Source organism: Lepisosteus oculatus, chromosome 14, assembly GCF_040954835.1.
Source record: "Lepisosteus oculatus isolate fLepOcu1 chromosome 14, fLepOcu1.hap2, whole genome shotgun sequence".
NCBI lineage: Eukaryota > Metazoa > Chordata > Actinopteri > Semionotiformes > Lepisosteidae > Lepisosteus > Lepisosteus oculatus.
In genome coordinates, this window is record NC_090709.1 from 13,739,412 (window position 1) to 13,762,518 (window position 23,107).

At 38.5% G+C, this 23,107-nt stretch overlaps 1 protein-coding gene and 1 non-coding gene across 1 annotated transcript; one reads left to right on the forward strand and one right to left on the reverse strand.

The window, feature by feature from the left end:
* The window catches only part of LOC138242764 (zinc finger protein 271-like), a 1,399,044-nt gene that overhangs the window by 1,119,420 nt on the left and 256,517 nt on the right, over positions 1-23,107 (forward strand).
* Positions 1,940-2,011, reverse strand: trnaa-cgc (transfer RNA alanine (anticodon CGC)). The gene has a single exon. It is a non-coding gene; the product is annotated as a tRNA-Ala (tRNA).

The following is a 23,107-nucleotide window of genomic DNA, read 5'->3' on the forward strand; positions in this document are numbered from 1 at the left end:
CAAGCTACAACAAGTAAACATTTGAGTACCTAAGTCAATATACCTGGAATGATCAATAATGACCAACATCGGCAACTTCCAAGAAAATCATTTTCACTCATTGAATTTGATCTTCATACTCACCTTGCATTCTCAGCTAAAATACTTCAAAATTACAGTGCAGATTTGGTGGAAAACTTCACAAAACTGTACAATTGTATTTTAATATCTTGGTATATGTACCTTCATTTTAATATACATGTAAGCATAAATGCTGTTCAGTATATTGTACTTTTGTTGTACTTTTTAAAACATTTTACCTGAAGATGCAAGGACTGTTATATCTTGTGATACATGCAAGACATCTGTAAAAGAAGGTGACATTTTAATAAAATTGGTGATTAAAAGAAAACCACAACTTGTATGATATTATCCCTCGATATCGAAGATCAATTGAAGGATTTGAAGAAACTACCAAAGAAACAACAGCGATACCAGATGATTTGGGTTTTGAACCAATGATTACACCTCAATAATCAATTCGTCCTCAAAAAAAGAAGAGACAGGCATGTTTTGAGCCTCATAATGATCCTCTTCTGGATCCACAAGAAACGTGTTTTGGATGTACTTATAACTTCCATCGAAGAGAGATCTCATCAGTTGCATGCAATTGAAACTTTCGACTTTTTGGAAGGTATTGAAAATATTTTTTAAAAATAAAATAAACAATTTTCCAAAGACGATCTCATGAAGTATTGCCAGGATCTATTCTTAGCGTTTGGTAGTGATAACACTGCTGATATTGATGGAGTAGAAACGTACGATGCGTTGATAGGATTTCTGAAGCGAGAAGTCCTAGAATGCCGCCTATAAAAGAGCTAGGATTCATACCAAGAAATACTTTTTGTTTTCCACCCAGAAGGCTGCTATTACATTACACATCTTGTGAACATTACCAGTTTTGGTAGCTTCTGGGCTCGATTTTCCAAAACCGAAACTAATAACAAAATTATTTAAGATGCACCATGTCAAAAAATTGTAAATCGAGACTAGTATTACTACAGAAGAAAATATTTAACTGAAATATCAATAAGACTATGTAAGTATAAAAAGTAGAACAATTCAATTTATATAACTTATTTTTTATTCTTTTTGAAATGGGCTCACACACCGGAAGACACTAACGTTTATCTTCGTTAGAGTGTGTGAATAACAGTTTAACCCAAAATGTTTGTAATTGTGATTTTGTTAAAATGCAATAAATCGTCTATCAGCAGTAAGAAATTATTAAGAAAGTAAGAATTTTTTTTATTTCACAAACGGTAAGATGTGAAGAGAGTTTACAGTTCGTATCCTTCGCTTTGTCTTAACTTAAGCGTTCAGGATCCAAGCCCGTGTGCGGACGGTTGTGTTTCTTGAATCTCTTGTTATCATCAAAAGTTGTTGTTCAGTCCTTCAGTACTTTCTCGAGTTGTACCATGGATATTTTATACGATTAATACTATTCATGCTCTTTTGCCTTTTCCTTCACATATGGAAAAAGTTCAAAGTGTCCTTATGGCTGTGCTCCACATCTACACGAGAGCACCTGTAACAGTACAGGACACGCAGTGAGGAATTCGAGCAGCTTTCAGTTTGGTGCGGAGTCCAGAGGGAGGACTCACTCGCTGAATGATTTCTCAAGAAATCCCGGGTGAGATTTAACAGGTGATTTCTTCAACAGCCACGACAAGTGTGGAGATTTCCTGGATTTCCTGATTATGACGTTAAAATAGTTCAAATCATTTGTTGTAGTTAACAGAACTAAATGCTTTGAAGGTACATCTAAAACAGCAGAGCAACACTGTAGCACTTCGTGTGTGACTGAACTTAATTGTGTAAACCTGGCTCTCTATGAACACCAACAAAGAGTTATCACTCAACAGAAGACTGTGATGTGAGCACAATAATATAAAGCACTTGGAGATGCCAGGGATTGAACCCGGGACCTCATACATGCGAAGCATGCGCTCTACCACTGAGCTACATCCCCAGTGGTGTGAGCTCACGAAGAATGCCTGCAATTTCCCACTTTCGTGTTTCCTCTACTACAGAGTAAATTCATGGGAATGAAGAAATAAGGAAGGAAAAATAATCACATTGAAGCTTCCAGAGACTGGGCAAAAACAAATCAGTTATTTTTATATCCAGTCACACGGGCGACGGTGGTTAATTCCTCGACGGGGGAGTGCTTTTTTACCTCCTTACTCTACTGTCTTTCAATTTTGTTTTCTTTGAAAGCTTTTTGCATCTTTTAAGTGCTCTAGGTTAAACTACGCATAGCACAACAGCAGTACTGATGATTTTCATGGACCGATGCACACTTCTTCTGTACAACTCCAGTGATAAAGCCCTGTCTGTAAATATTGTAGAAGAACGAAAAAGGGCGAAACAACGCTCCAACCACAGGAATGGTAACCGGAAGGATCGTGTTCTTATTTAATATGTCATTTTGAGATGCCATGTCAACGCAGACAGGCGTTAGAGCTGAACAAATAATGTATAGTGGTGGTTGTAAACATGGAACATGTTATTTCTATACCAGGAAGAAAGGAGCAGACTCTTAAACTCTTTAACTCTTAAGTTAAAAGAGACAAAAACGACACCTAATCACAGCTAACATTAATTAAAATGACATCACAACAAAAGAGCGAAGCCTTGAGTGAATCAAATTCGTTTTCATTGAATGTCTGTGTCTTCATCACTTTTGGGTAAAGTAAGCTTGAAGTTCAAAAACGATTTTGGCACGCCTGTAGCGTTTTTATGAAACAATTGCTTTGTATATACAACTGCTGTGTGTATAAAGTACATTGTGAATATTCTCACAGCCTTCAGTTTGTCTTTTTATCCCACGCACGAATATTCTTGTGTCCATATCACATATCATATAACACAGAACGCCTTCAAACCAAATGCATTTTAAAGACCACGACTTTGAAAATTTTCACAACCCCACCATAAACATATCAGTGAGCTAATTATCCTTTTCTGACAGTCGGGGTTTTGATTGATGCGCAATTACGCACCATCTGGAACACTGGGGGACCGCTGTATACATACATACATTCACAACACAGAAATACTGCTCAATAGAGTTTCATGCGAAAAACCCATATATGACCATAGGAAGCAGAACAGAAGTTTCCAATTACCCAGACTGTCAGCACGGGAATAAAGCTTTGTTTTATTTCTGAAACCCTTTCTTTATTTCCTGTTTTCATTCTGCAGGAAAATTCCTATTCTTTACTCAACAGCTTTTTAAAAACAGCACCCATGATGTTCAAATCATGATGTCCATGATTGTTTACACAGAAGACTGGCAGAGCTTTGGGTTGTGAATCTCTTTTTCTCATGGTTTTATTGAATGTGGCACTGTGCACTAGGATAGGGGGATGCTGTTCACAAGCCAATAGCATTTAAACCACAGCACCCACAATGCTGCAAGTAAGTGTTTTACACACTAAGCAGGTCCTCTGACCTTTCCCAGCCTTGCTTTGGGTTGTGAAACCTCTTTCAGTTTTTGTTATGATTTTTTCAATACGGCACCGTTTAGACATGCAATACACTGGGATAGGGAGGTCCTCTTCATGACTCAATAGCATTTGAAGCACAACATTCACAATGCTACAACCAAGTGTTTTACACACCAGACAGCCCCCCTCACCTTATACAACCTTGCTTTGGGTTGTGAAAGTGTTCTTTATTTTTTATGATTTTTTGAATATAACACTACAGGTAATATACTGGAATAGGGGGGTCTTCTTAATACATGGGGTACATGGGGATAGCGCCTTTAAAGGTGGCTTCTCAAAGCTCTTTACAGAATGACAACAACAATTGTAAAAATACACAAGATAAAACACAATTACAATATATAGAGGAGACCGTGGATGGTGGTACTAAGAAAAGCAGAGGGGTGAAGAATGGAACCAGTTCAGTAAAGGCTTTTCTAAAGAAGAGGGTTTTGAGTCTGGATTTGATTTGGAGTTTAGAGAAGGTGACTCTGTGATATCCTTGGGGAGAGAGTTGCAGGGCTTGGGGGCATAACAGGAGAAGGCCCTGTCACCCACAGAATGTAGATGGGCTTGGGGAACAGTTAGGAGAGCAGAATTAGAAGAGAGAAGGTTACGAGGTGGGGAGTAGGGCAATAATAGTTCAGACAGGTACTGAGGTGTCAAGCCATGCAGAGCCTTATAGGTGAGCATGAGAAATTTCATCTTGTGCATTTTTTCCCATCTGTAACAAGAAACGTGTGCACACTAAATTGAGTGGGTGTCAAATTTGTAAACCTGAAATTATTTTTTGTTCATATAGTCATTAAGATCCAAAAGACTTGGACAGAGATTCAATGAGCCCAGGCTGAGTGTCGAGCGAGCAGGAGCAGTGAGGAAGGAGACTGCAAGAGCATAGATATAGATACTTTACACAAAGTACAGACAGTGCATCAAGACAATATATTGTACAAACAGTAGACAACGTACAAGTAAACAATGCAGACATGTAAACAGTGACTGCAGATGTGCGGAATAAATAAGAAATTAAGGTAGATGTTTCTATTAAATTAACGGTATTCGAAATGTTGCAAAAAGAAAAGCGATTTGTTTTGTAAAAGAATGAGAGATGATTTTTACATCATACAAGAAAGGCATGTGCGTCAAGTTGATCTTTTTGGATTGCACCATTTGAAAATATAAATTGGAAGTTAGTTTGGACAACTCCTGTTGGATATTGTATTACAAATAAAGTTAAAAAAATATTATTTAAAATTGTTCATAGGTTTTATCCAGTTAAATAAGTACTCTCTAAAGTACTTATTAAAGCATGAGCAGGATGATCATTCTTAGTAAATGTCACATTCATAAAATCAAAATGGTCCAGTAATACTCCCCTTTTTAGTACTTTTCAGATGGAGTTGAAATATTATTTAAATTCTATAAAAATGAAAAAAATGCTAAAGCAAGGAAAACATTTGATATATGTAAAAAATATAATTTACTTCGTTACCTCTGGCAGTTATTTTTTTTCTGTCCGTGTTTTTTTTCTTGTATCCATTTCTGCTCCTGTAGTTGTATTTGTACATTATTTACATATTTAATACAAAAAAATGTAGGCCGTATACGTTACACTATAATATAACGCAAACATCTATTCTGGACTATTTTTTTCAGATTATTTTTATTCGACTAATATTTTTGTGGTTCATAGCAACGGTCACTAAGGAAGTTAATCTGATAACCCGGAAGTCCTCTTTTTGACCAAGTTTCGCTTTCTGTGTTCAAACCCACGTGTTTACACCCGCTGCAGCTGCAGGAATTGTTTGTGTTTTTCAGATCGACTCTGAAAAAAATGGAGAATCTGTTGCTTAATCTGGAAACTGAGGCGCACTCTTTCATGGAGACTGTGCTTAAATCGATCGTGCACGAAGTTTCGGAAGTTTTCCGAAACCGGACAGATGATTCCGAGAAGTCGATTGAAGAAAAACTCCGCCGGATCTCCCAGGTTCTGGGGAGACGGGTCTTGATTAAAATCATGTCTGTCGACAACGGTTTCGGGGTCGAAATCGCGCAAATGAAGCAGGAAAACGAGCTTCACTGTTTCGTGGAGGTTTTGCTCAAATCGTTTGTGTATGAAGTTTCAGAAGTTTTCCGAAACAGGATGTCTGACTCTGAGAACGAGTTTCAAGACAAACTCCGCAGCGTCTCCCAGATCCTGGTGAGTCGGGCCGTGATTAATATCATACAGTGTGTGGAGGACAGTTTCGGGACAGAAATAACGCGAATGAAGGAAAACGAGACCTTTAAAGTGCGATTGCAGCTGTGGGAGAAGGAGTCGGGAGCAGGAGGAGATCAGGGAGGGACAGATCATGTTGGACTCATGCCTCCCTGTGAAATCACTGCAGAAACAAATGAAGAAACGGAGCCGTCGGGTAAGTGCGATGACTTATGTAGTAATGTCTGTGTTTAAAAACGGTGTTTTTAACTTCCTCACTGTTGAATCTGTAGTAGAGAGATGCAGAGCAAAGCAGGAAATGTTTGTGATGTTGCCGAGGGATTCTTTTCTGCGAACTAAACTAGTTGTGGTCTGGTTATATTCTCATTAAGGTTATTGCTGTTCTTTAAATTTGGACAGAAATATGTCGTCAATTGATACACTTTCTCCATGTGAAAGCCAATTTAGGAGACTTTGGAGTCTTGGAAATATGTTTGTGGGCAGATTATTTATCGACGTGGCGGTAACTATCTCTTCTGTGCAGTGTTAATGTACTGCATTGTACAGCAATGTCCAGTCAGCCAATGTGTCTGTATGAACCCCTCTCTCTCAGTGCAGTGTTAATATACTGGAGTGTCCAGTCAATGTGTCTTTATTAACCCCTCTCTCTCTCAGTGCAGTGTTCATGTACTGGAGTGTCCAGTCAGTGTGTCTGTATGAACCCCTCTCTCTCTCAGTGCAGTGTTAATGTACTGGAGTGTCCAGTCAGTGTGTCTGTATGAACCCCTCTCTCTCAGTGCAGTGTTCATGTACTGGAGTGTCCAGTCAGTCAGTGTGTCTGTATTAAACCCTCTCTCTCAGTTCAGTGTTAATGTGCTGTAGTGTCCAGTCAGTGTGTCTGTATTAACCCCCCTCCAGTGCAGTGGACAAAAGTTTTCGCGAAATTACATCCCCGACTGTCCTCCGCTGCCCTTTTTGATCTTCTGGAGAGCACAAAAGAGTCTTACGAAAATTATTACAACTTTGTTCGGTCAGCTTCTCCTCCTAGACCCTGTTAATTGCTACGATGAGTAGCTTTGTGCTCTGTTTTGCCGTCTTCTGAATATAGTCTGAGGAATACCCAACGAAGAAGTGATGTAGCTGGTGTAGTAAAGCAGGCTTAATTATTATTGAACCACTAATGTCAAGACAGCGCTTGCTTTCCCCCCACAATTGGAAAGTAAAATATTATTTTTTTTCGGTTTTAAAACTTGCATATTTTATGTAAAACAAAATTACATAAATTCGACTACCTTCGGTTCAGGAACAAGTAAAGGTTTATTCCCTGCTGGAAAGACAAGAAACAACATTTCAGCTGTGGAAGAAGGTTTTGACACCTGAAGAAGGCTCCACAGCCGAAATGTTGTTTCTTTTCTTCTCTTTTCAGCACAGGAATATACCTCTACTTGTTCCTTTGCAGCCTACGCATACTGATGCAGCTCCCTACGTGAACTACTTTAGGTTTTCATGCTGTATGTATTATTTACATCTGTAGAGTATGTATTACTTTCAGATTCATCCTGTTTGTGTTCTAGGTACAATGTTTTGACGTAAAGATTTGATTTCGCCACCCCATTTTGATGAATATAATATTGGTTAACCTGCAGTATATTTTGTAGATGGAATATTTAATAGTAGACATATTCAATAGTACAAAGCTTTGAGGTCCAGCCTAGTTTGCATTGGAAAAAAAGCAAATAAATGATTTTCCTCCTACTGTCATTTGTGTACTGGGATAGTCGAGTTTAAATTTATTTAGTAACGCAAAGCCGCGGATAAACAGGGCGGTATCACCAAGTTTTCCCTTGTTTCCTTTTCCTGTTTGGAGTCAAGTCTGCTCAACACGAATGAACACAACGCGTCACTGCCTTTTGGTTCAGGGATAGACGCGGTGAGATTCAAGTTCATCAGCCTGCGAATGGAGGAAGGAAAATTTTTTTGCGAGATTCTGTCCACATGCATTCAGTCACTGCAAAAGCAGCAACAGCCACAGGAAGCATTTTGACCCGCGTAACAAACCGGTGACATCACGTGGCGGGGTGTCCCATCCCCCCTTTTTGTAACGGTCCCCTCAAATGCTCATGTACTTGAAGTCCACACTTACGCTGTGTCATGGAGGTGTGGACCTGGAGGAAGGGCTTAGGGTACAGTTTGAGAATTGGGACGTGTTCTTATAATGTTAGTGAATAGGGAGGACAAGTTACGCCATGAATCAATAAAAAAATGTGTGTTGAATGTCTTTTAAACCCTCTTACATTGACACAAGAGCAGGATTTGTGGCTTCTGCGGTTCGGAGCCTCACATTGTCTTGTTCACTGTGTGACAGTGAACCCTTTCTCAGTCTGTCTGGGGGGTAGGGCTCAAGCTACTGTTCCTCAATTTAACATCTGATTCATCCTCACTACCAGATAGGACTTAAGAGCTCATGAATTTAAAGTGAATATTTAACAGGTTGCGATATGTGTATATATAACCAATATAAATGTCAATATAATATATGTATTAATTATTATATTAGGAGAATATGTCTCCTTCTTATAATAATTATTGTGGTTTTGTTTTTGTTACTGAGGGATCTTGCTACATAGTATATATATAAAACCATTTTCTGTTGCAATTCAAGGTTCTGGATCGTACAAAAATACTTTTCCTTGCTGAAAGTCTAACACACAAGAGAGAATGGTGATATACATAGAAAAATAGGTACCAGATGATAATTTGTAGCGGCTTCTTGAATATTTATCTCGCAAGAGACCCTTTTTTTGTGGAAACTATCAGGTTTTGATTTACTGTCATGTGAACTCTTGCTCTTAAGATGGTAAGAGATTGCATCTGGTATTGCATGTTATTAAATGGTAATTCTTTTATTTGCTCTGTTTCCTATATTGGGAAAATAAAGTATATGCTCAGTAGAGGGGCAAAGTTTTGAGTAGTGTCGTGGGAATTTTCTCTAAACACTTAAACAAGCAGATAGAGATTCTTCATTCGAATAGTAAGCTCCGTGAATTTGCCCCCCCTACAGACAGCACAAACAATGAAACTCACCTCATTCGTTAGTGCTGGGATTGTGCCGGTTTGTGCCGTTGAAAGTAGCGTTTTTGCTGCTTTCGTTCCCGAGATATAGCGCCTTGTTTTTCCGTTGATCGCGTGACCATGCATGGTGACTTTGACCTCCAGTAACCCCGTCTGCCGAGTTCAAGTGCTCTGTTATCGGCGCAAGAGTAACAATTCTGCAACTCTGTTCCTCTGTTTGCCCAGGTAGGGGGCGGCGGTGGATTTTGCATTTAGTATCATTATCTTCTATGTGTTTGTGTGAACAGGAAAATTACATTTGTCTCCAATATCATACCCGAATCAGAAGAGTTTCAGGTGTAGCCTTAAAAAGAGAACATTAGCAAACAATTGTGTGTTCTTACAAAGAGGCTTTAACAAACTAGTCTTAATACCTCATAGTATTGTCCTTTTTTAAAAATCTGAAGAAGTAATCAGTTTCGTATTGTCTCCTTCTTAAGTAAACATAGGCATCAAGGGATATGTGAAGATTTTTATCTGTGTTTCTGGTCAGACCTTGTTATAGAATACAGCGTGAGGGCACACCTTGACCACTGAAGACACAGATTTGATTGTCTTTGTTAGATCATCAAATTTATCCCAGATGAAGTCATGTCTTTTGCAGTATGCAATGTAATGACCCAGGACATGTTTGCTGGCAGGTTGGCAGAACGCAGCAAGCAAGCCTCGTGAGATGAGGAACAATCTCTGGTAGGAATTCCAGGTGATCTCTATCACCCCTGTCCACAGCAAGCAACCTGCATTCTTCACAGATTTCTGTTACCCAGTCTTTCAATGCTGTCGGGCATGCATCAAGGGTACAGCTTGGCTCTTGGTCCCCTGCTTCACCTATTTCTTCTAGAACTTCTTCAGAAGAAAAAGCATTGTATCCTTCTTTTTTTTTGGTCTAAGTGTGATGTTTTATGTGTGATTTTATAGTTTGCAGTTACTCTGTTATGCATGTATACATTGATTATTTGTTACCTTTGCAGTCCTGCAGCACTTGGGTATATTCTTTTGTCAGGTTATGTCTGGCAGCACAGCCTGAATGTTAGTACTGTTAAGTTCCTACCCTCCTAACAGTGCCTGTAGGTGATGAATCCTGGAATGAAGGGCAAATATGTAGAATTAGTACTATGGTGCAACAACATACATTGTTTAAAATACAAAAAAACAAATCCTGTCCTCACAGCGACTTTCTTAACCAAACAATGTGTAAAATGTTTAACAATGTCAGAATAACAATGAACAATACAGAGCTTTAATCCAGTACATTTCCTTGGTCTCTTAAGTGTGGTAACAGTGTAACACACCAGATGATGTTATTTTATACCAACTCTGTACTTCCTTAATATACTTTGTTGTGTGAGGGTATAACTTAATAAAGCTCACACAAAACTCATTTTATCCTGTTCTATGCTCTGTGAAGGCAGACCTTAATCTATTGTCAAATGGTTAACTCTACTACATTTACTACAATAGATAGATAGATACTTTATTGATCCCGTGAGGGAAATTGCAGATAGTGGAATACAATAGTGGAATCACCAGTTTCGTGCCTGCTGCTTTTGGGACATGATACAATCAATGTAAACCATGCAAACATTCCCAAAGATGCTCAGAACTTCAAAGAGGCAGGTACTTCAACGTACATTATAAACCTCTCTCCCTCTCTACAGGTAATGGAACAATAGAAAGGCAACAGCTCCTTAATAAGCTATTGCATGCAGTAGGTCTGATATCTACTTTCATACACAATCAAAAATCACAAATATGTAGTGCAGTACGTGGAATAGGATCGCTCAAGGTTTAAAAAAAATCAAGCAATTGATGAGAAGTTTAAATCCCCAGAAAGAAATAAGGATGAATGCAAAACACTGTATATTGCTTAGAACTGAAGTCTCAAACAACAAATCGTGGCGAGCTTTACACTACTCTTTTGTTAGCTCCGTGATGTCACCCTTTAATCTTAATGTTCATTTGATGGCCGAATCCCCAGCGAGACCCATGGCCCGGGTTTTATGGGAAATGTTTAATGCAAAGTATAGAGAAGTCCGATTAACACTCAAAAATGTAACAAAAAATGAATTTCACCAAACCTGGCTTCAACTGTTCTTCTTCCAAATTTTCACGTGATTAATAATATCCTTTCAGTTATATAATGCTTCTCTGGAAACCCCAGTGAAAGTGCCCTACAGGTAATGGGGACTTCCCTCCACTGTGTAAATGAAAATATAACTAAGTTTTTTACATTGTTATGGATTACAGTGCACATCAAAAAGTTTCTGTATATGTAGATAGAATGTGTTTTTAAAGCATTGCATTCACCACTTAATCATTTCAGCTTTCATATCCCCAATTTGTAACATGTCAGAGATTTTTTGGGGTTCAATTCTCCTTGTAACACGTACAGAAACAAAACATTATAATTTAAATTCAGAAGTGTGACAAGTCATTTCAAGTTTCACTTGCATGTGTAGAAATATCATGATAATGACAAATGAAGCTTACTAATTTTTGTGGTATTCCCCGCGATATAAAACAAGTTTCTCAAATATCTTTACTTTAAAATAAATTCATGGTAACGTCAACGTAGCATCATAATTACAGTATAGCATTTCTATTTTGTAAAGTAACTTACGATTTGGAAGAAGAGGTCTTCACCAGAGATGCAGATAATAAATCAAACATCAACTGCAAAGGCTGGGGTCAGCTGATCAAGAGATCACAATTGAAAAGTCTGGTGGTCTTGAACTTGCAGTTTTTGTATGGTGCCAACGGCACAGAGTGACGTCAAGGCCAGAAAAAGAAGGCGCTATATTAAAATGTAAAACATCCACCCCCACCCGACCAGACAGAGTCGGAAAACAAATTGCATTCATTGTTTTCATCACATCCAGTAATTTAAGTACTGAGTGTGTTGGTACCTGTAAACGTCCTTGTAGTCATATTTGTGTATTCAGAGGTCAAGGTGTGCCCTCATGCTGTATTCTACACCAAGGACTGACCAGAAACACAGATAAAAGAACTGTGAGCTAATCGTTTCATGTTTGCGCATAAGACCCCTGTAAATACAAACACGTGGATAATGCCAGTTTTTCCACGATATATAGATATATGTTCACTTCTGTTCTGTGAAAATAAAAATATTTTCCAATATTGCCGCGGTGTTCATGTATGAGATGGTAAGACTCTTGTTTCTCGGATGTGTTATGAACTGTGTAAACTTTGTACATAGTGCCCCTTTAAAAAAAAGTCCTGAAGTCCTGGTTCCTTTTCACTTTGGCTTTGCATAAAAAAGAGCAACAATGGTTCAGAAAGTTGCAAATTCAAGTCTTTTTAAATACGTGCCTCGACAGACAGGTTGGATCTTCACACGTCCTTTGATGCCTGTTTATTTAAGAAGGAGACACTGCGAAACTGATTACTTCTTCAGATTTTTAAAAAAGGACAATGCTATGAGGTATTAAGACTTGTTTGTTAAAGCCTCTTTGTAAGAATATACAATTTTGCTAATGTTCGCTTTTTAAGGCTACACCCGCAACTGCTCTGAATCGGGTATGATATTGGAGACAAATTTAATTTTCCTAATCACACAAACGCATAGAAGATAATGATATTAAATGCAAAATCCACCGCCATACCCTCACCCGGGCAAACAGAGGAACAAAGTTGCAGAATTGTTACTCTCGCGCTGGTAACAGAGCGCTTGAACTCGGCAGACGGGGTTACTGGAGGTCCAAGTCACCGTGCATGGTCACGTGATCACCGGAAAAACAAGGCGCTATATCTCGGGAATGAAAGCAGCACAAACACTACTTTCAACAAACCGACACAAACGCAGCACTAATGATTGAGACCGGTCAAGTTCCCCTACGACGTTGTAGGGGGGCTGAGTGATGTCACAAGCCCGAAAAAACAAGGCGCTATATCTCAGAAACGAAAGCAACACAAACGCTACTTTTAACGGCACATACCGACACAAACAGCACTAATGAATGAGGTAAGTTTCATCGTTTGTGCTGTCAGTAGGGGGGCAACTTTACGGAGTTAATTAACCCCCCTCTCAGTGCAGTGTTCATGTACTGTAGTGTCCAGTCAGTGTGTCTGTGTTAACCCCCCTCTCTCTCAGTGCAGTGTTAATGTACTGGAGTGTCCAGTCAGTGTGTCTGTTTGAACCCCTCTCAGTGCAGTGTTAATATGCTGTAATTTCCAGTTTGTCCTTGTCAGTATAAATCCCTTACTCTCAGTGTAGTGTAAATGTACTGTAGTGTGCAGTCAGTGTGTCTGCATGAACCCCTCTCTTTCTCAGTGCAGTGTTAATGTAAATGTCATGTATTATTATTATTTCTGTAGTCTTACTTTTTACACGGTAATTAGGTTTCTGACAAAGCTTGTATATCTAAAATCACATATTATCAGAAACCCACTTAAACTCTATTATTCCTCTATGCTTAAACAACCCAAATTGATTGCGAGAATACTAGACGCGTGTTTGTGTAGCTTAAAGCTTACAGCTTTAGCTTGAAGCTTTTAAGATCACATGGCCTCAGCTATCATTACTATGCTAATATTACTCATATATACATCCATACCAAACCTTATGCTGATGTGGCTGTCTCTATTCTAATTGCATCTCTGACATAAGAACTTGGATGACTCAAAATGTCCTTCATGTTAACTGTGACAAGACTGAAACCATGCTTATTGGCACCACCCATCAACTTTGTAAAATCAGTGTGAAACCCTATCTGTAGATGGTCTTGTACTTGAGCTTCACTCTAAATTGAAAAACGTGGGGATGATATTTGACGTTCGACCCACATGCGTAGAATGTTCTCAAAACATCTTTCATTCACTTCAGAAATATTCCTCGACTACGCACTATGTTATCACTAACTGTGGCTGAAAAGTGTTGTCTAATCTTGAATCGACTACTGTAACGCTCTACTCTCTGGGGATTCTAAATACCCATTGAACAAACTCCAGTATGTCCACAATTCGGCAGCCAGAATCCTGACCAGGTCTAGTGCAAGTGTTCACATTACTCCTATCCTGGAGTCCTTGCACTGGCTTACTGTCAAGTTTGCTGTCGACTTAACAATCCTCCTGCTCACCTATAAGGCTCTCCATGGCTCCGGTACCTGTCTGAGTTATCACCCTACTCCCCACCTCACAACCTTCGCTCTTCTAATTCTGCTCTCCTTACTGTCCCCCAAGCCCGTCTACATTGTATAGGTGACACGGCCTTCACCTGTTATCCCCCCAAGCTCTGGAACTCTCTCCCTAAGGATATCGGAGAGTCACCTTCTCTAAACTCCTTCAAATCCAGACTCAAAACCTTCTTCAGAAGAGCCTTTATTTAACTGTTCTTTAACCCTCTGCTCCTACTGTACTTAGTACCACCATCTACTGTCTCCTCTAACTGTGAATTCTCATCGTGCTTATATTGTGTATTTTTTGTTGTTGTCATTCTATAAAACGCTTTGAGAAGCCACCTTTAAAGGTGCTATATAAAATAGTTTTTTTATTATTATTATAGAGGTCTTGTTTTCTTGTCCTGTGTTTACAGGCTCAGAGGCCAGTGCTCTCTCCGACGCTGGGGAAAGGGCTCTTCTTGAACAGCAGCACAGTGAGGAGGAGTGGGGCTCCAGTCTGATGCAGGAGACAGAGCTCACTGCCGCAGAAGGGAAAGAGACACTCAGTGAGCAGCACACAGAGAGCAGACAGAGTGTGGAGAATCTGAACCCTGTGGCCATGATAAAGACAGAACCTGAGAGTGTGACAACTGGGCTCTTAGTATGTGATGATTTTATAGAGAAGATTAATAATCTGGACACAAACAATATTACACAGGGTTTTAATGAACTGGGCTGTGTCTCTGTACAAGAGCACAGTGAAGAACTGGATATTTTAAATCTTACAGAGCAGGACATGGAGCCCAAATTGATTGACCCTGCAGAACAGCAGGCTGATGTACTTGGTGAAGAGAGCAGTATTGAGTCACAGCACACAGATAAGAGTCAGGACAGGGAGGAGCAACAGCAGCTCCTACAGGGCTTGATAATTAGGCCTTGTTCTGTTCAAGTGGAGAGACTGTCACTGCAGAGTCTAAAACAATCATATGATCCCTTAGTATCTGATGACTTTACACACAGGTTTAATAATCTGGTTACGGAGAAAATTGTTGAAAGTTTTAATGAACTGGAGAGTATGTCTGTTCTTGGGCAAAGAGAGGAAGAACTGAATGAACTGGAAGGTTTCAGTTTCAGAGAGCTCGAGAAGGAGCCCCAGATGATTCACACTGCTGAGCAGCACACTGAAGGTCACATGGGAGAAAACAAATCTCAGTTTCAGCACACAGAGCAAGACCATTCCATGGAGCATTTGCAGAATAAGAGACCCCAGCATGATCAGAGGATGAGGAAGAATCACTCAAGGCCTTGCTCAGATGGAATGGACAAACTGCCATTATGGCACAGGGAGGAGCAGCGTTTCTGTCAGTCTAGCATTTCAAAACCCTACCAGCACCTTCACACAGGAGAGAGACCGTTCAGCTGCGGTCAGTGTGGGAAGAGTTTTAGTAAGTCAAGTCACTTAAAAACCCACCAGCGCATTCACACAGGAGAGAGACCTTTCAGCTGCAGTCAGTGTGGGAAGAGTTTTAGTCGGTCAAGTCACTTAAAAACCCACCAGCGCATTCACACAGGAGAGAGACTGTTCAGCTGCAGTCAGTGTGGGAAGAGTTTTAGTCAGTCAAGTAACTTAATAGACCACCAGTGCAGTCACACAGGAGAGAGACTGTTCAGCTGCAGTCAGTGTGGGAAGAGTTTTAGTCGGTCAAGTCACTTAAAAACCCACCAGCACAGTCACACAGGAGAGAGACCGTTCAGCTGCAGTCAGTGTGGGAAGAGTTTTAGTCAGTCAAGTACCTTAATAGACCACCAGCGCATTCACACAGGAGAGAGACCATTCAGCTGCAGTCAGTGTGGGAAGAGTTTTAGTCAGTCAAGTAACTTAAAAACCCACCAGCGCATTCACACAGGAGAGAGACTGTTCGGCTGCAGTCAGTGTGGGAAGAGTTTTAGTGTGAAAAGCCACTTACAATCACACCAGCGCATTCACACAGGAGAGAGACCATTCAGCTGCAGTCAGTGTGGGAAGAGTTTTAGTCAGTCAAGTAACTTAAAAGCTCACCAGCGCATTCACACAGGAGAGAGACCGTTCAGCTGCAGTCAGTGTGGGAAGAGTTTTAGTCAGAAAAGCCACTTACAATTACACCAGCGCATTCACACAGGAGAGAGACTGTTCAGCGGCAGTAAGTGTGGGAAGAGTTTTAGTGTGAAAAGCCACTTACAATCACACCAGCGCATTCACACAGGAGAGAGACCATTCTGTGTGAGAGAACCTGTAGGTAGAATTGGAGGATCCATATGTCTCACGACATACCAGAGAAATAAGGGAAATTAATTAAAATGAGACTGTATTAAATTCGAGTGACCCAGTGGGCAAAAGATGTATAATATACATCTATTAAACGCATACCTTAGACGTATAAATGTGGTCCGCATTTAGTCTAGAATTAAATATACATCTATCGTTATACGTCAATTATACATCTGATTAGATGTTCATTATACATAAATGGTTGGAGTTCTAGTATACAGATAAATTTAGAGGACTATTATACATATATGGTTGGAGTTACGGATAACTTTAGAGGACTATTATACATATATGGTTAGAAGACTATTATACGTATATGGTTAGAGGTCTATTATACGGATAACTTTAGAGGACTATTATACGTATATGGTTAGAGGTTTATTATACATCAAAGATAGGTTTTATAGGTGTAGAAACTAGTAAACCAAGCCAATGATTTGGTTTAGAAATTTATTCTGAAAATACACATTCACATCTGAAAAATATGTATTTCAAATTATACATTGTATACAGTCAATCAACAATCAACATATAAGCAATAATCATAAAAAAAACACAACTAGTCTTAAACTTCAGCTACAAATTCTGGTAACATCAATATACAGTATAGTAATGACAAACACAAACTAATTACATTAACACACTATCTAACTCAAAACCACATTTTGATTCAAATATAAATTTTAAAATGTACAACTTCTATATTTCAAAGAAAAACAAATTACAATGGAAGTTAAGACAATTTTTGTCCACCATTTGCAAACCCTGTCTAATTGTACTAACAGGACCAGAATCCTATTATTTTCAGTGTCCAGATCTCCTGGCCCCCTGCCTTGCATATGCATTCTTCAAGTAACGCATTGCGTGCTCCTTTATTTATTTTTCTGTTGATGTAGGGTGGGACTTCAGCACCGCAGCTAGGAGAAAATTATATAATAATACTACTCAAATAAATGATGATTAATATCTTCTTGAGTATAATCTCAAAAATGAACCATTAAGGTTTACTAAGCTCAAAGCTGAAATAAATGGATAAAATTTGGCTTGCATCATAGCAGTTGAGCAATAAAGTCTGTCCTAATTAAAGAGTACCCAAAGTTTGAAAGTACAACATAGAATAGGAGTACCTTTAATTACTGTATAAAGAGTTGTATCTCCCAGGCCACTCTTTTGTTGTTTATCTTTTCGGCTTGTGCCAACGAAGTTCAATTCTGTCGTCAGTTCATTTGTCATAAGTCTGAAAACCAAATTGGAGTTTAGACATTTTTTCAAGTAAGTTTCCACTCAGCATTTATTTACTCAAATATTTAGGTCAAATTTAGTACTGTAATCCTTATATTTTAAGACAATTTTGCAGTTTTACACCTTGCACATTCAGTGGTTAACACATAGGTATCTATAAGCTCAATTCTGTGGATATGTTAACTTGATCAAAGTAAAAATGTAATGTAAAAACATTTTAAAAATCAACAAGCAATACCTTGACAAGACTGTGAACACACTTTCTCTGACATCACTGCCGCCTACTCTCCGAAGTTGGTTTATCTGGAAATAATATTATATTAGAAATAATGTTAGAAGCTACTAGATCTTCATTAATTAACTAATGAGACATACCCATTTACACATTCAATGGAACAAACACATTTTCACATATTAACTGCACTTTTTTTCAGTATTTTCTCAGTCTATAAATACAAAGTGACCATTTTTCAAAGTAAAAAAAAATGTAGTAACTTTTTAGAACATTAAAAACACTTTATTTTGCCATTAAAGGATAAGCAAGATTATACATTATAAACTAAAAATATGAATGTATGCCAGAGATGGATCATTAATCAGATGTAGGCTATAAAATTATGACCTATCTGAAACCTAGAACATTAGTAGTGAATATTTTCTACACCACAATGAGAATATAATATCATACCAGCAGGTTTTGATTGTCCATGCTGTCAAGTGCTTGCTCGTATGCACAGAACTCTTCCATTGTGGTCATCCTCCTGATGTGGAATTGGAAGTCTACTGGTTCTGTGGACCTACCCAAACGCCTCAATTCATCCCTCATCTCTATCAGGAGGCCCAATACCCACTTCTGAACTCCTGAAATTATTTACATTTTATATCAGCATTTAAAAGGAATTAGGTTAGGATTTTCTTACACTATTGTCACATTAGCATAACTGTAGTGTTGCTAATGTGCTACATGCAATTTATAATCTTAAAAAGTAAAAATTCCCACATCTGTAGTTCATTTTAACTGTACTTCCTTCTGAAGGAGGATATCTCTCTCTCTTCTCTTCTGGTCTTTATGTGGTCTTCTGCCTTGGAGACTCTGAAAAGAATTCAGTTATGGAAAACATTTACTTTATCACACAACTTAATATTTCAATTTAGTCATTTAGTCTGTCATTAAACTAGGATTCTATAAACAATGTCAATTAAACTCCATTGGTGTATTTATTAAAAACATAGCTTCAATTTTGAATATGTTTGTGTCATTTGTAGCATTGTGGTAAAAGACAACTTATTTTTATATTGTGTACGAGCCTACACATAATTAAAATACATTCTGTGTAAAACTATAATATGGGTAGTTTTATTTATTACTTTATACAATAAAAAAGACATACTTTTTGACAGTCTTCCAGGATCATTTCTGCCATCTGGCCAATCCTGGTTTGATACTAGAAATTAAAAAGTTAACAATAATCTCATACTTAACAAATCATTTGCAGAGGGATCATAAACCATTCTTAAATTTAATAATTTAATTAATATGATACAAGTAATGTACTAAGTACTTCGGTTGAAGACTTTGGTCTTATAACTTGCTTAGGGCTTCAAACTTTGCGTGGTGAGGTCCCAGTTTGGACTACCTGGGCTGTTAATATAATATTGCAGATTAATTTAATATTTAAGTATGGATGTAAAATGTTCACCAGTCCAATAATCTTTGAATATAATTTGCTTATGGAAGACAGTTCTCCAGACTTAGGAAATTACAGTGACATAACCTCAGATGTAATAAAAATAAAAATTAACTTGTGAGTTTCATCTCAATTTCATAGAGTAATTAGATGTAGGCAAAAAATGTAGTAAAAACTTCAGGAATGTTGAAGCCAGAACTCGGCACCATTTTTTTCCTTGGTTCTCACCTTTGATGGTTGGGCTTCAATAACATAAAAAATGGTGTTAACTTGTCTTTAAATATGATTGATGATGGTTATCTTTAAGGACATCTAAGGACATTAATAAAACATTTTAACTTTGATTGCAATAACCTACCTTTAAGCGTACTTGAACAGCTGAGTGAGCTCTGGGAGACACTCTTCCTAGGAGAGAACCTCAGTTTTGGGGGTGGAACTGGCAGCTTCGGTGGCTTCTTTTCTAAACAGAAAAAATATGGCAGTAAAATATTTCATATCAAATTAAATTATTTAATCAACTTGATCTGTAACTTTTTACAATAAATTTATTTTCTTTATTTTGGGAACTTTGAAGGCAGAGAAATGGACTAACTTGGAGTAGCAGCATCAGAATCAAAGTCTGTAATATAATAGAAAATTATTATATTTCAATATAATACTGAAAATTAGTTTAAAATAGAATAAGCTAACCAAAATTCTTAGCAATTTCCATGATCAACAAATCTGATAAGATTTTTAACATTTTCATACAGAACACCTTTCAAAATGACTTATTTTAAAGGGTTGTAAAAAAATCAATAACAAGGTACAAGCTAAGTGAGGCATCAGTTGATATTAATAACTAGTGAAAAATATAGCTATTGAGACTGTTACTTTTACATACTGTAGCGGCGAGGCTTATTAATAAGGAAGAATTAAGTGTTCTGAGCCTTCCCAAATGAGGCCCCGTCTCTCTGTTCATCTTTGTGGTGCAGGCTGATTTAAGGTTTCCTTTAATAAGGTTTCCTAGGACAGCTCCCAAAGGGGGATGCACTTAGCTAAGCCTGGCTATCATGATCAATGGTCATCCATTGGCGCCTATCTGTCTAGGGAGTGCCAGATGGACATCTGGACTGCATTCCTAAGTGTCAGGAGTAAGTGACTCATATCTCACCTTGATCAACCAATCAGGGACTGGTAGGGCCGAGTAACCCACATGGGACTCTGATGCCCATGGAACTTTCAGCCTATCAGCGAGCTGAAGTTCCTCCAAGTAAAAACAGGCAACACAGAGATTCAGTTAGATTCAGTGGAGAATTCTGTGGACTTTTCTAAAGGGAATTCAAAGGAGAATTCCAGGGCAGGACGGCCCAGGAACAGAGTAACCAGAGGATCCACCCGAGGTTAGCACCAGCAGCAGGCCTCGTGAACAGGTCAGAACTGTGGACAGCTGAATCACTATTCAGAACTAGCTCTTCATCAGGAACGAACTGGTCCTCTTCCTGACTTGCTGGGACCCACAGTCATCTTTTCTCCTGTGCACAAACTTTGCTAGTTAAAGCCAACACTAACTAGCCGGTCAGTGAACATCAGCAGCGCACCGTCGCAAGCCGCACAGCAACAAGCCTGCAACTGTTTCTTTGTGCCCGCAGGAGATCTGAATCCCCAGAGATTGGATGAGTATTCAACTTCACTGCATTACTGCTCGAGAATTCAATTGTTATCCCAACCAGTTGATATCAATTTAATTCCTAAGAGTTATGTACTTGTTTTGAGTATCTAATGTAGAAGTTGTAACCAAGTTCAATTACGAAACGCTCTTAATGAATGATATACTGAACGTATGTCCTCTTGATATATGTAACTCTTTGTAACTGACTGAATATATACCTTTTGTATTCTGATAACCCTCTCGATAAGATCTGTTAGGTTTACATGCATATTCTATGTATTAATAAATGTATCATCGTGTATTAGTACCTGTGTGTGTGCGTTGTTTGAGTTATGTCGCATGGTTGGATTCTAAAGCCATCAAAAGAATCAATTTTGTGTTTTACTGCTACAATTAATAATTGTCCCAGTAAATGCCCAAACCCTACAGAACTGGTGCCTATAGCCACTTCATTTATTTTGGCGTCCCTGGGCAACGTTACAATACCATCAACGTAATCGGAGAACACCCGCTTTTTTCTTTTGCGTTTTGGATTGGGTGTCTCATCCTCATCTTCAGCATCCGTAACAGAGGTGGTTAAATCAAAGTGATCACACTCTGATTTCTTGTCTACAAATAATTAAATTTACATTACATATGATCAAATATGAAAAAGGTATTGTTGCACTAATACATGTACATAGACAGTTACTGTAAATATTCAATTGGAATTTATAATAATTAACAGGAATTTGCTCTTATTTTCAAAGAAAGCTATACCTGATGTATGTTTAACTTTAATGAGCTTGAAGGTAACCCAAGTATCTTTATTAGGGTTGGCCTTCTCTTTGTATAGTTTTGTGGCCTGCTTTGGATCATTCGGCCACCACACAGACTCTCTTCGGGCTTCCACCCAGTTTGAGGGCAGGACTCCCTCAACCTCCCCCTCTTGCTCTATCCAAACAGCGCGTGTCCACATCACCTGAAACAGACATACACATTTTAATTTTGAGTCTTAATTCAGATTGTGGTGCTGATTACTACACTTGTGTTCGCTTATAAAGATTATACTCAATAAAAACACATAATTCAATAATAAACATTCTGCTTTATGTATACATTTGTAGTTAGATGTATTCACTACATGCAATTCCTCAGAAACTTTAAAATTTAAACTTAACCATGAGAAAAGAGCCGACAGCAGCATCCTGTGTGAATCAAAGTTGCAACTTCCTCATGGAACAGGATTATGTTCTATGCCATTATGAAGACGGAAAAGGACATACCCAGCACCATATGGGAGACACACTACTTTTCTGTGCAACTCTTTTACAGAGAGGAATTTCTCCCTTGCATGCATCTCCAGACTATTAACATATACAATATTATGCAGTTTTTACTCACATGGTTCAGTGAAGAAGTTACATGTCTGAGTCTGTCATACAACATCACATAGAAGACTTCTGTCTGCTCTTTTTTCCTTCACAAATGCAAAGTCCTCATTATCCAACAGGAAACAACAGTCTTTTTGTCTTGACGAAATATACATCCGTGAACCAGATGTTTCACAGTTGCTCTGAACTCTTTCCTTCTCCTTCATTCTCTTTACTACTTGAGCTATAGGGTTACTGTATGACTGTTCCGCACTAGTTTCTTCAAGGACTGTAAAAAGTTTTCAAATGGGAATGCAGATACATCATTTAAGGAACAATTAAATTGTACCACATCCTGATGTAGATGTCTCAAACTGTGCACATTGTATACAACAAATGTTGGTCCATACAAATGCTGAGCATTGCCAACAAAGGTATCAAGCAGTTTTTGGGCATAGTTGAGGTTGGCATTTCTCTTTCTTTCATCCGAGTCCAACATAATGGAAAGAGCAACTGTTAGCATCAGAAAATGTGTGTATAGTTCCTTTGATACAACATTACGAAGCACAATGGGGCCTGTATACAAAAGGAACTGGCGGGACTCTGTAGCCTTCCATCTGTCAAGCTCTGAGAGGGATCTTGGCTGTCTAGCAAATTCCCCAGGCATCTTTCCGCTAAGAATTTCCAAATTATCAGAAATTTCTTTCCTCTGCCTGCCAGACAGTCGACATTTAGCTGGTCCTTGCTTTAAGAAAATAAGAATTATTTTAACAACACCAACACAAGCTAGATGCATGTAGTCAAGGTTGAATTGGCTTATCCACCCAATTAAAGCAGCAGCTAAGGGAGAAAGTCTTTGTTGGTGTTCCTTGTGCTCAAAGTTCTTGGATTGTTCATCTGTACGATGATTA